At 44.7% G+C, this 8,074-nt stretch overlaps 1 long non-coding RNA gene across 1 annotated transcript; it reads right to left on the bottom strand.

Annotated features, from left to right (window-relative positions):
• Positions 1-4,432: 4,432 nt before the first annotated feature.
• LOC112551457 lies at positions 4,433-7,055 on the bottom strand. Its single transcript, XR_003095772.1, has 2 exons — positions 6,977-7,055; positions 4,433-4,654 (listed from the first exon to the last, which is right to left on the bottom strand). It is a non-coding gene; the product is annotated as an uncharacterized LOC112551457 (long non-coding RNA).
• Between the last annotated feature and the right edge of the window lie 1,019 nt (positions 7,056-8,074).

Below are 8,074 nucleotides of genomic sequence, written 5' to 3'. Positions count from 1 at the left end.
CTGCAAAGAAAGCTTCAAATTGGCGGGAAATTCTCCCTTGCACCGGGGTTCTCTTTTGCAGCAGAAAACTCTACCGTGCAAGGAAGCTATAATTTAGCGGGAACAATTTAGCAGTGCCGAAGCACACAAAAACAAAAATCACACCCTTTGGGTTGTGACAGGGCCACTGTCTGGCCCCTGTGGCCTTACACTTGGCCCACTCTTGGCTTGACAGCTTCTCAGGCCTTGAGTCTACCCCTGTCAAGGATCAAGGCTATTGCATGCCCCATGGGCACTAATGGGACCTCTGTAACTGCCCCTTAGAGTCCCAACCCAACCGCCAGTCCCAACCACCAGTTACATGCCTTAATAGCTCCTTTCCCCACCTGCAAGAAGCCTCACAAGCTACTGGCTCCCTTAGAGGAGGCATACCCAGTGCACTGCTACAGTCCCCCACAACATTCTTGCAGGCAAGCTAAGGAAGTACAGGCTGGATGAATGGACTATAAGGTGGATAGCAAACTGACTGGAGCATTGAGCTCACAGGGTAGTAATCAATGGCTCAATGGCTCAATGTCTAGTTGGCAGTCAGTATTAAGTGAAGTGCCCCACGCATCAGTCCTGGGATCAGTTTGTTCATCTTGGAGTCAATTATGACTCCAAGATCCCCCTCTGCCTCTGAGCTGCTGAGAAGGACACTCCCCAACCTATAGGTGTGCTGGGGGTTCCTCCTTCCCAGCTGGAGTACCTTACATTTATCTTTATTAAATTGTATCCTATTTCTCTCTGCCCATTGATCCAAACTGTCCAGGTTGGCCTGAATCTGCTCCCTGCCCTCCAGTGTACTAACTTTGCCCCATAACTTGGTATCATCGGTGAACTAGGAGAGGGTGCTCTCCATGTCCTTGTCCAAATCGCTGATGAAGATATTAAATAATACCAGACCAAGGACTGAACCCTACGGGACCCACTGCCCAACTCCTTCCAGGCCGAGAAGGAACCATCCACCACCCCTCTCTGGGTGTGGCCCCTAAGCCAGTTGGCCACCCACCTGACCATGTAGGTGTCCACTCCACTGTCTGCTAGCTTTCCAATGAGGATAGGGTGTGAGACTGTGTCGAAGGCCTTCCTAAAGTCCAGGAAGATGACATCAGCCTCAGCTCCTCCGTCCAGGCAGTGTGTGACCTGGTCATAGAAGTCTACAAGATTTGTCCAGCAGGATCTACCTGTGACAAACCCGTGCTGGTTTCCCCTCAGCCTCGTTTGCCCTGCTGGGCCTGCACAAATGTGTTATTTGATTATTTTCTCTATCATTTTCTCCCAGAGGTAAGTATCTGTTTTCCCACAGGTTGGCTGATCTTCTCCGAAGAGCTTTAAACTAGGCTTGATGGGGGTCGGGGAACCGGTGGTCGGAGAGAGCCCAGGGTTGGTAAACCACAAACAAGACACCCGATCACACCAGGTAAGTATTAAGGGGTCGGTAAGCCATAAACAAGGCACCAGACCACAGCAGTAAGTAATAAATAGAATACACGCCATCAAGGCACAGGGGCACCAAGAGCCCTCATTGGGGGACTAAAATGTCTTTTTACAAACGCCAGAAGTATGGGGAACAAGCAAGAGGAGCTCACACTTTTGCTTGCTAGCACCCAGTATGACCTAGTCGGACTAACCAAAACATGGTGGGATGCTACACACGACTGGGCAGTAGACATTGAGGGGTATAGATTGTATAGGTGTGGCAGAGTGGAGAAAAAAGGTAGGTGAGTAGCACCGTATGTTAAGGAGCAGTATACATCTTCCACCATCAAGGCACGGGTGGAGAAGGGGAACACTGAGGCATTGTGGGTCAGGATCCGGGGGCGGGGCAGGGGAAAAGGACTTGGTTGTGGGGGCCTCCTCAACAGGATCAAGAGCTAGACGATGTATTCTCTGGACAGCTAGCAGACACCACACAGGTGAGGGAGGCGGTGCTCACGGGAGATCTGAACTACCCAGATATCTGCTGGGAGGAGCAGACAGCCAAAACAAGCCACTCATGGAGGTTCTTACAATGTGTGCAGGACCTCCACCTATCCCAGGTGGTGTCTAGTCCCAACAGGGGAAGCGCCTTCCTTGACCTGGTCTTAGCAACAGGGGATGATCTCGTGAGGAACATACGAGTTCATGGTAGCCTGGGAGATAGTGACCATCACTTGGTCGAGTTCACTATCCAGCGAAGGGTGGGTAAAGTAACTAGTGGGGCTAAGGTGTTGGACTTCAGAAGGGCCAGCTTTAGCAAGCTTAGAAGGCTAGTTAGTGAGGGGATGCAACTCAAGAACATAGAGCAAATGGAGGTCCAGGAGGGTTGGAGGTATCTCAAGGGAGTGATCCTTGGGGCTCAAAATGAGTCTATCCCATTCCGTAGGAAGGGAGGTAAGGGGGAAAAAAAGCCCCTTTGGCTGAACAGGGAACTCCAGGAGAGTCTGGGGGCAAATAAAGAGATGTATAGGCAATGGAAGCAGGGGGCAGCCACCAAGGAGGAATATATCTCCCTGGTGCTCTATTGCAGGTAATTAGTTAGACAGGCCAAGGCGGGGCTTGACCTCAGGCTGGCACCACAATCAAGGACAATAAAAAGTCCTTCTTCAGGTATATAGTGGGCAAAAGGAAACCTCAGAGCAACATAGGGCCCCTGCAGGACAAATCAGGACAGTTGGTTGTTGATGCGGGGAAAAAAGCAGAGCTCTTCAATGAGTTCTTCACTTCAGTATTTCTAAGTACCAACCAAGCCAATTCCCCCACCTCGATCATTGACAGATGTCCACATGGCACCAGTCCATCTACGGTTAGTTCTGAAATAGTTAAGGAACTCCTGGAAGAGCTGGATGGTTACAAGTCATCAGGCCCGGATGATCTCCATCTACGGCTGCTGAAAGAATTGGCCATTGTCATAGCTCGTGGTGCTCCGGCCAGGTCCCTGAGGACTGGAGAAGGGCCAGTGTGGTGCCCTTTTTCAAGAAAGGGAGAAGGGATGAGCCAGGTAACTTCAGGCCAGTCAGTCTTACCTCCATCCCTGGGAAAATGCTAGAGAAAATAATCAAGAACACATCTGCAGTACCGTGTTCAGTTTTGGGGCCCCAACTACAGAAAAGATGTGGATAAGTTGGAGAGCGTCCAACAGAGGGCAACAGAAATTGTGAGGGGTCTGGAGCCCATGACTTATAAGGAGAGGCTGAGGGAACCTGGTCTTATTTGGGTTGGAGAAGAGAAGACTGAGGGTGTTGTTTTATAGCAGCCTTCAACTACCTGAAGGGGGGTTCAAAAGAGGATAGAACTAGACTTTTCTCAGTGGTGACAGATGACATAACAAGGAGCAATGGTCTCAAGTTGCAGCAAAAAAGTTTAGGTTTGATATGAGGAAGAATTCTCACTAGGAGGGTAGTAAAACACTGGAACCTGTTACCCAGAGAGGTTGTGGACTCTCCATCGCTGGAGGTTTTTAAGACCTGGCTAGACAAAGCCTTGGCTGGAATGATCTAGTTGGAGATCATCCTACTTTGAGCAGATGGTTGGATTAGATGATGTCGGGTCCCTTCCAACCCTAATTTTCTATGATTCTAAGATTGCTATCCTTTAAAGCAGACATAATGGAGTTAGACATATGCTGTACATGTTGCAGTATATAATTTTTAATTTCTGGGGGCTAACATTGCTGTCATGATAAGGCCTCCCCAGGGATGGCTGTGATGTCCCTAGGGCACCATGACCATGCTGGCTCCACCCTATGCACCTACTAAGCTCACCTGCCATGTCTTGCTGGTATAAATGATGAATTGGGAGGCTGCCCTCAAGTTGCTGCTCGGTGTCAGTCCTGACAGACTCCTCTAAACCCCGTACCTCCCAGCCCTGGGTACCTTGTAGACTCCTGGAGCCTCATTAGCTCCATAAACAGTCTATCCAGCAGCCACAGCATTCCTGGATAGTTCTTCCCTGCAGGAGCTCCTTCCCCTGGCAGCTTGCCAAAGAACTATCCCCTGCTGGCCTCAGCTCTGGGGCTTGTATGTGTCCAGGGCCCTGACTCCTTCTGGTCACCTAACCGGGTGCAGGTGCCAGCTAATTTCCCCATTAGCATTCTGCCCAGGCAACCTGCAGCTGCAGAGCTCTGTCTAACTCCTCAGGCTCTCTAGCCAGGAAGTTCATGCCCTGCAGCAATTGCACATATCAGTAAGTAGATTCTTTCCATCAGGAATTTTCACACTGTAGCTATACAGCTGAAGAAATTATGCTTGGAATTTCAAAATCCATGTAGGGGATCTGAATGTTCAGTTCCCCTCTCAATCTATAATTATAGTAATGGAAGAGACAAAATTAGCCAGTCCATACCAGTTTCAATTTGCTATCTACATCTCTTCAGAGAGTCCCTGTTATATATGTGTTACCAGTCATACAAGTGTGTTTTTTAGCTTCCACATTAACTAGAAATATATTGCATCTTTATTTACTGAAGAATTAAAGGTTATCAAAGGATTAAGGCAGAGAACAGGGATGCAAGTGTTGTGACCCTGATTCTGTCATAAAATTGTTGGGTGAATTTGGATAGGCCACAGAGAACCAATTCTTCAGAAGCATCATGTTCTTCTTGATGTTCTACTTCAGACATCTTACACCTGATTTGCAAAGCTTCTTAGCACACCTATAATAACAGGTGAAGTAAGTAGGAATTGTAAGTTCATAACAGCTTGGAAAATCAATTTCATGGTTTGCCAGGATGGGGATCAAAAATAGAGATAATCAAAATTAAAGTTGTCTCTTGAAAATTTGGGCCTTATTCCATAACTGCTTTATTTTTTTTTCTTTTGTCATTATACTTCCTTGTCTCAGAGATATAAATTAATCTATGTCTGTGTGTGTGTGTGAAATGCCCACCCAGAGATGTAACAGGCCATCTTTCTTCTATAGACATGCTGTGTCAATTTACCTCTGACTTTTAATATTCTTTAAAATGTAACAGAATTTAAAAGTCATTGCGTGCCAGTATATGTGTTGTAGATGTTTCAACAATGCACAAAGTCAGAAGAAAATCATTGTTAGAATCTTGATAGTCTAAAATTAAATATTCTCTCTCTCTCTCTCTCTCTCTCTCTCTCTCAATATATATATATATAGAGAGAGAGAGAGAGACAGAGAGTAATATTTCTTTTTGAGTGGCACCTAAATTTTAAATATCCCTCCTTGTTAGCATTCTGACTTTAGGATCTAGCAGCAGTAAACAAGACTATTTCAGTTCAATGTTTTCCTTCACTATCAGGACACCAATTCAAACTAACATCTGCTTTTAAATTTTTAAGAGTTTCCATGTGGCTATCACAAAAAAGTGCGCAAGACTTGTAATCGTTGCATGGTGTAAAATCAAATAGTATAATAAAGAAAAACTAGATGCTGGAGTTTTTCACTCTTTCTAAGCTGTGTTTAATATATAACATGAATCCTGAATAATGTTTTTATGCAATTTTACACAGGCAACTTTTTGCAAAGTTTTCTTAGGATTTTCATTATTCTTTTGTTGCATATGCTTAGCTAAATATGAAAGTTGCTTTCACCTGGAAGATTAGTCCAAAAGTTACTTTGTGTTTCAACTGACTCAAAAATAAACTATGCTTCATGAGAAATGAGTACCTTTCTACGAGGAACTGAATGGTGTACAGTAAGTATTTTGCGCTTTGCCATTTGATTAGTAAGGTTACTTGATATGCAATTGTAGCTATATTTATGTTCCTTCACATTTCTTACTAAATTAGGCTTCTTAAAAGACCGTATTATACATTTGCTGTCATCCTAACTGATTTGGTGTTCTTGTCTGATATGAGGAGTCTAAAGTTTGTTTACTTTTTATTCTCCTGATAAATTAGGTCAAAGATCAGTCTTTATAGTCAGACAAACAGGTCTTAGTCATTTAAGTCTTACTGATAGACAGTACTAGTACACACAGGGTGCATTGACTCATGCTCTCAACTGCACAGTTATTACTGAGCAGTAACTGCTGTTACTGTTCAGTCCCTGCAGCTCACAGGTTGTTTCCAACTCTACTGAACAGTAACAATGAGCTACTGCACAGTACCTCATTGCTACTGCAGAGTAGCATCAGCATCATGGTTCCTGCCTGCTGATGCTGTGTCACCATTGTGACACGCTATGTCACTGTAGCTTATTGCTACGGTGATATAGCATCTCGTATACAGAAACACAAATATTGAATACTGCATAGTACTGTATTTTTTTTTCCCTTACTTTTTTAATGTACATTACTTGTCAGAAGACATGCTACAAGAAATTTTCCCTGAAGGGACAAGAAAGTTTGCGAAAGACCCCCGCCCTTAAAACACTGACATAAATGCACAATTGCTAACCTTCATGATCAAAAATTGAACCCTAGACTACAATGCACAAAAGGTTTGCATGTTCTAAATACAGTACTCCAGCTGCAGCCTCACCAAGGCAGAGTACAGCGGGACAATGACATCCTGGGATTTGCTAGAGAAGCATCTGTGGATGCAAGCCAGAATTTTCCTCGCTTTGCCAGTTGCAACATTCCATTGGTGGCTCATATTCATCTTGTGGTCAATCATGACCCACAAGTCCCTTTCAGTCATGGTGCTAGCAAGCATAGCTTAACTCCTTCAGTCTAAGAGTTTCCACCTTGCACCCTTGCTTTCGAAGACCACACAGAACAAGTCTGGAATCCTTGGGGTGGCTGCACAAGCTTTTCACTCCTAGCTTCAAAAAAACCTCATAGTTCTTTACAGGACTTAACTTAATGCACACGGGGAAACACGTTCACTGACAAGAGCAACACAGTTTCAAACTCTTTTCTACTCACAGTTCCTATTTACATAGTGGATCTGACAATTCTGGCAGCAAAAGGATCGGATAGGGTAAGCCTCAAGCAGCGAACTGGAAGACACACAGGCAGTTTCTCACCAAAAAGCCCCAATAGAGATTTCAAAAGGTCTCTTACCTTAGTTTGGTCCTGGGCATCAGTGAGGAGATGGTCTGTATCTCAACCTATCACTCTGGGCATCTCTATCCGAATCATGGCACCAAATTCTGGAAGAAATCAAACTTCGCGTTGTGGTTGTATCAGAATTGGCAGAGCCAGCTTGGTTTATTTACAGCTATACAAGTGATCACAAGGAGGGTTCTCAAAGGAACTCTGACCTCTACAAGTTTACAAGCATATTTATACTTTAGACAGAGAGAAAAGATTCAGGGTTCAGACAGAACAACCTTGAGAGAAACGGAAAGATGTTGATCATTTGTTTGTCACACGTAAGCAGTTTACTTATTCAGAAAAAAAAACCACTGTGTTTTGGGAACAGTTATCAGCTTCTGGTTCGGGGGAAAGGAGGAGGTTAACATCTGCACACAGAGCTTAATATATCAAGACAAAACAAGGCATGAAGGTTTTTTCTTATCTTAGAACATTTTGAAACACATAGCATCAGCATCTTGTTGTCTTCTTTTTCTCTCTCTTTGTCTCTCCTGTTAGTCAAGTAAGAGGCCTGGTTAAACTTATTTCCACAATCTCCAGTTGTGCTTTGTCCTTCTTGACTTCATCTCTGCATCACGGTTGCCCTTTCCAGCACTTGCACCATGAAGTTATTCCCAACAGTCTCGAAAACTTCCTAGATTGCCTGTGCAACTACTGTATTGCTCTCCCATGAAGTCCCCCATGAGAACCAGGGCTTCAAATTGGGTAACTTGTGCTATTTGTTTGAAGAAAGCTTAACCCACCACTGTTGACTTGATACACACCAGATCAACACTTGGGATCTCAATATTGCAGTGTTAGGCAGAAGGACGTGACACAAAATTATACACACACAAACTGCACATACAACACTATAGGTCTACACACAGATACACATATACACAAAGGCAAACACACATTTCAGTGGCTGTGTGTGTTAATACTAGCGGGTACTTGGGGTGTGCTTGGTGACTAGGGGAAACTTGAGGGTATTTGGGGTGCTTGATGGTACTTGGGGGTGGTTTGAAAATCCTGGAGACAGGGAAATCCAGGAGGTCAGGAGGTAAAGGAGTGGAGCTGGGGGAG

Source organism: Alligator sinensis, unplaced genomic scaffold, assembly GCF_000455745.1.
Source record: "Alligator sinensis unplaced genomic scaffold, ASM45574v1 scaffold176_1, whole genome shotgun sequence".
Taxonomy (NCBI): Eukaryota; Metazoa; Chordata; order Crocodylia; family Alligatoridae; genus Alligator; species Alligator sinensis.
This window is presented reverse-complemented; position numbering and strand designations above follow the sequence as displayed.